The 6,181-nt window shown below is 33.3% G+C and overlaps 1 pseudogene; it reads right to left on the bottom strand.

Annotated features, from left to right (window-relative positions):
• Positions 1-4,565: 4,565 nt before the first annotated feature.
• Positions 4,566-5,186, bottom strand: LOC149136621 (uncharacterized; annotated as a pseudogene).
• Between the last annotated feature and the right edge of the window lie 995 nt (positions 5,187-6,181).

The following is a 6,181-nucleotide window of genomic DNA, read 5'->3' as shown; positions in this document are numbered from 1 at the left end:
GTTGCAATCCATTGAAATAAATCATTGAACAGACACCCTTTTAAAAACCATTCACTTTGTATTTTCAAGCTATCAAAAATAGTTTGACTCACCTGAATATTTCTTGTTTTTTTAATATTTCTCTCTTTAAATCTTTCTTTTATCTTATTTTATTTGTGTAAATTAGTAAAACTAAAAAGAAAAAATATAACAAAAAGCAAGAAGCAAGAAATATTAAAAAAGAGCTTAATAAAATATTTGTATATTCTAAATTTAAGCTAACTTTCATAAAACCCTTTTATATATATATATATATATATATATATATATATATATATATATATATATATATATATATATATATATATATACATATATATGTTCATACCTACACACACACACACACACACATATATATATATATATATATATAATATATATAGATATATTCATATAGACATATATGTTCATACCTACATATATATATATATATATATATATATATATATATATATATATATATATATATATATATATATATATATAAGAATTTAAGGAATGGAGAAAACGCATGTTATAATTGCATACTTTATTCCTACATATGTTTCAAAGGATTACAACCTGTGTGATCCATAGGGACCTTTGATATTAAAATTGTAACCTTCTCATCAGGGAAAGCATGGGAATCATCTTAAACGTAAGACATTATGACCGATTATGAAAACAATAGATGGATAAGGTTATGACTTGATTCATTTGAAAAACACCGTTAGAGAATTGTATAAGTGTGGACGTATGAGTGTATATATATGTGTGTGTGTATATATATATATACATATATGCAAGTACACATATATATATATATGTATATGTATATATATATATATATATATATATATATATATATATATATATATATATATATATATATATATATATATATATATATGTGCGTGTGTATCAATATGCATGTATGTGTGTATTTGTGTATATGTATTTATGTATGCATGTACGTTCTCACACATTTATAGGTATGTGTTGTCCAACCCACTATCCGGCAGGGTCCAATTCTCTAACGTTTTTTTTCAAATGAATCAAGTCATAACCTTATCCATCTACTGTTTTCATAATCGGTCATAATGTCTTACGTTTAAGATGATTCCCATGCTTTCCCTGATGAGAAGGTTACAATTTTAATATCAAAGATCCCTACGGATCACACAGGTTGTAATCCTTTGAAACATATGTAGGAATAAAGTATGCAATTATAACATGCGTTTTCTCCATTCCTTAAATTCTTAAATATACTCAAATACCCAAAATTTCAAGGAGTTCCTGCCTTAAAAACAGGAACTTAACCACAGTTATCTTGTGTTCTTTGCTACATTGGTTTCTATTAACCCATTTATTCTATCAGAAGAATTTTTATTCATTAAGATAGAAGAAATACACATAATTATATATATATATATATATATATATATATATATATATATATATATATATATATATGCATGTATGGGTACAGGACATAAAAAAAACAAAAACATAGAAAACGAACTTTTTTCGAACAACGAAAGAAACAAATAGAGAAACGAGACAGGTAACATAAAGAACATTCCCTTCATCAGTTGTCCCCTGTTTTATCTTCTCCGTGTTTCGAAGATATATAGATATATATATATATTTATATATATATATATATAATTTCTTTTCGTGATGGTCATTTAATCTTTTACTGGTTCTAACCCAATGAACTATGAATACGCCAGAGCACTGAATAAAAATAATGAATTCTTTTATTTGCCACCAGGGCGAAGGAAGTGGGGGACAATACAAAAACAGAAATAAAGCTTGGGTGTCTACATATAATGAAATTATAAATGTACGTTACAAATTTAATTTGTTTCCCCGAGAAGAGCCATTCTAACAATGCGTCCTGCCCTAACTCTTAGAAACGCTTAGTTTTAGAATGGTGGCAGCTGATGAATGAAATGTTCTCTATGTGGCCTGTGTTTTCTGTGCTCTGTTTATGTTCTGTTTCTCATTTTGTCCACGATTTTTTTGCAACGTCCTGTACCCAGATATGCATCTATATATACATGTCGATGTAGGTATGTACATACATGTACGTAAATATGCATATACTCACATATTATTTGTATTTTATATATATATATATATATATATATATATATATATATATATATATATATATATATATATATATATATATATATATATATAAAAAAAATATATATATATGTATAATATATATATATATAAAATATATATATAAATTTAAAGTATATTTCGTTAGGAACGTATTAGAGTAGAAAATAGAGCTCGTTCACACTTAGAATTACCAAATAGCCGGTTGGATGTGTTAGCATCAAAGCCAAAGATTTGCTTATGGGGACTGCGATTATATATCACCTGAGGAGATACAACTGGATCCCATTATACAGGTAAACCGTTGCTTAATTAAAATCCTGTGTATATGTGGGTCTATGTTGTATCGAAACATGTGTAGCGTTTATTAAATAGTTGTCTAAACGTACTCCTTCCTGTTGACTCTATTTATTCAATTTATATATATCGTCGCACTCGCCCGCCACTAATTCTCTATATGATGGCTAAAGTGGATCATCCGCCGATCCCATTGCCTCTTGACTCGAGACTGCAGCTTCGTCAAGGAGACGAGCTGCAGAAAGATGTGCATCACAAATGGAACCTATAGACATTCATTGTCTAGAAACCGTTGCATGTGTCTGCGCATCAGAAGCCACAGCATGCCTAAGCCGCCACTCACATGGTGCTGGCAGCAGACTGACCGTTTGAACATTGGAACAAAAAATTAAATAAGAGACACTCCTTCCTGGTCAAGCAGTAACCGGGGAAAGGCATGACAGTCAGTCCAGCATCCGACGATGCAGTTTCACGCATTCGACCTGTCTCTCCAGGTGTGATTTTAGCTCCTACAACCGACTTATATTCCTTTAGAATGGTGCCGACCGTCTTCACTTCGAAGGCGTCCGACACCATGACTATGACATCGTCCGCATACGCAGACACTTCCCTTTTGTGTCCCAGTCCAAGAGGGCTGCTCCTCGACTGTTCCAACTTCTGCAGCAGCGGCTTGAGAGCTAACACGTACAGAAGAGTTGACAGCAGGCAGCCCTGATATGGAGCAGGGGTAATCGCATGGACAGTAGACGGACTAAGCAGTTTAGATAGAAAGACAAGAAAGTTGGTGACTAGATATGAGATACACCACTCAAAGAGTGACACAGACAGACTGTATGTACCAAGAAAAAGAGGAGGAAGAGGACTGATTGGATTCGAACACAGCATTAAGGCAGAAGAAAACAACATAGCATTTTATGTAAAAAAAAAAAAAATGCCACATAACCGCTATTATACTCAATAACAGAAAGCGCAACTCGAAAGTAACTTATTTATTGATCCTTTGAACAATGACAATATTTCGACATCTCGTGTGTTGGCCGTAGTGATGGATTACGTCAGCTATGTTTACCTTAGTGATGGAATTTGGCAATCGTATACAAAAGTTAAGAACTCATCTTTCTATATAATAATAATAATAATAATAATAATAATAATAATAATAATAATAATAATAATAATAATAATAAAAACAACAACAACAATAATAATAATAATAATAATAATAATAATAATAATAATAATAATAATAATAATAATAATAATAATAATAATAATAACAACAACAACAACAACAACAACAACAACAATACTAACAACAAAGAGATATGGAAAATACAAAGAAATATTAAACAGTGGGTTTTAGTGTTGGGTAAACAGACAATTTAGAAAAGAACGATGGAAGGGGTAAAAACCGCTATAACATATATAATCTGATGAATTAATTTATAAAAGAAAAGTTTTACATGGAAGTAAATAAAAAAGTGTGATAAAGCAATAATTAAAACATAATATTCATATAAAACTTAAACTTCCACTTACGTTGATCAGGGCACCCCATATTCCTAATCATGCTTCAATCATGTTACCCTCTTGTATTATTCATGGCTGGGGATTCTAAACACTTCTCTGAAGAGACTTTGTTTTATGCAGAGCAAGTGAGTACCACGTCTCCTGGATCATTAAACTTTTTCCTATTATTCTTATCATGCTGAAAATGTAAGCCCATTTCCTTCTCGATGTGTACATTATTTGGATATGCTTTGTGTAATGCATAACCAGTAAATCCCGGTTATGCATTACAATCAAAAAAACTAATTTCTAGTCATAATCCTAAATAGAAAGGCGTCTTATAGTGTTATCCACGATAGTCTTGACTCAATGTACGTTATTCCAAATGACCGTTCTCTCTCTTCCTTTCCTGTCAAATGCACATGGTCTTTATATCAAGGGAAGTCACTCGAATCCTAGCACAATTTGCATAACAGTTACAAATCGCTATTATAAATTGAACAACATATAATTTGCATAACATTCACTCCCTCCTAGAAAGAGAAAGAAAGAAAAAATCATTGATCAAGCCTTTCTGGGGCTTTCCGAATCCTTTGAGATCGAGGCAGCTAAGGGGATTCTTCTTTTTGTTCTTGACGGTTATCTCTAGGAGGAGAAATTTCAGTTGGCTCTCTGTCTGGCTCTTGAGGGACAAATGTTTGGGTTAAGTTAACAGTTGGGTTAATCTTTCTTGGTGATGCCAATTGTTTTGTGGATACTGTGGTTTCGCGACCGTCTGGGTAACAGACGTGAGCGTATTGGGAGTTGGCTTCGATTAAATCAACTTGATCCACGATAGGGTCATACTTGTTAGTGCGATTGTTCCTTTGAACAAGCGCAGGTTCTGGGTTAAGAATCCATGTTGGGATAGATGTTCCTGTTGCTGAACGTCTTTGATAGTTAAAAAGACGTTCATGAGGAGTGGCATTAGTGGACGTACAAAGTAGAGATCTGATTGAATGCAACGCGTCTGGAAAAACTGTTTCCCATAAAGATACTGGAAGGGCACGAGTTTTCAAAGAGAGTAGTACTGATTTCCAAATAATATCATTATATCTTTCTACTTGACTGTTCCCAGTGGGATTGCACAGTGTTGTCCTACTTGTTGCAATGCCCTTACTGAGGAGTCATTCTCTCAATCTTGTAGACACAAAGGCAGTTCCACGATCGGAATGTACATAACTGGGCATACCAAAAACTGAGAACAAGTCTGTAAGACTCTTTAGTACAGTCTTAGCCGATGTGTCCGATACTGGATAACCAAACGGAAACCGAGAGTATTCGTCAAGGATTGTTAGGAGATAAGGATGTTTCGTGGAAGGAATCGGACCTTTGAAATCGATGGAAATTCGCTCGAAGGGCTGCATGGCCTTAATTAAGTCAATTGAGTTTGGTTTATGATATTGTAGTTTCACTTCTTGATATATAGAGCAATTCCTACATATTTGTTTCACGTTCTCTAACGAATGTGGAAGATTTCTACTGCGGACGAAATGATGAAGGCGTACAACACCAGGATGGCACAGTGCTGTATGTAACTCATAAAGTGAATGTGAATTGATTGTTGAACAGCGTACCCTCGTGAATGCATCCGGAGCGATGTTGCTGGATCCTGGACAATAGTGAATATCATATGATTATGGAGATAACGCAATGCGCCATCTCATAATCTTATCATTTTTAATTTTGCACGTCGCTTTATAATTATGCATGAATGCAATAGAACGGTGATCAGTAATTAATGTAAAATGTCTACCTAGAAGAAAGTGTCTCCAATTATGAACCGATTCGATAACTGCTTCCTTTTCAACTGAGGAGTGGTACTATTCGCTACCTTGTAGCGTGCGAGAATGGAATGCGACTGGTCTTCCATCTTGATTTAGTGTCGCAGATATAGCAAAATCCGAAGCATCCGTCTCAACAGTAAATAGAATGTTTTCATCTATTACTTGAATGGCAGCATTGGCGAGTCCTACCTTTAATGACTCAAATGCTTTTACTTGTTGGCTGTTTAGAGGAAATTTTAATACGTTATTGAGAAGATATATTTTGTCAGAAAATTTGGAGATCCACTTAGCATAATAAGAAAACATACCGACTATTCGTTTTAATGGTTTCTGGTCAGTTGGTATTGGAAGATTAGAAGTGGAGCAAGCCTTTCTGTGTGAGATACAGTATCCAAGAA

This window comes from Octopus bimaculoides, chromosome 3 (genome assembly GCF_046866305.1).
Source record: "Octopus bimaculoides isolate indiv1 chromosome 3, ASM4686630v1, whole genome shotgun sequence".
In the NCBI taxonomy this organism is placed as follows: domain Eukaryota; kingdom Metazoa; phylum Mollusca; class Cephalopoda; order Octopoda; family Octopodidae; genus Octopus; species Octopus bimaculoides.
This window is presented reverse-complemented; position numbering and strand designations above follow the sequence as displayed.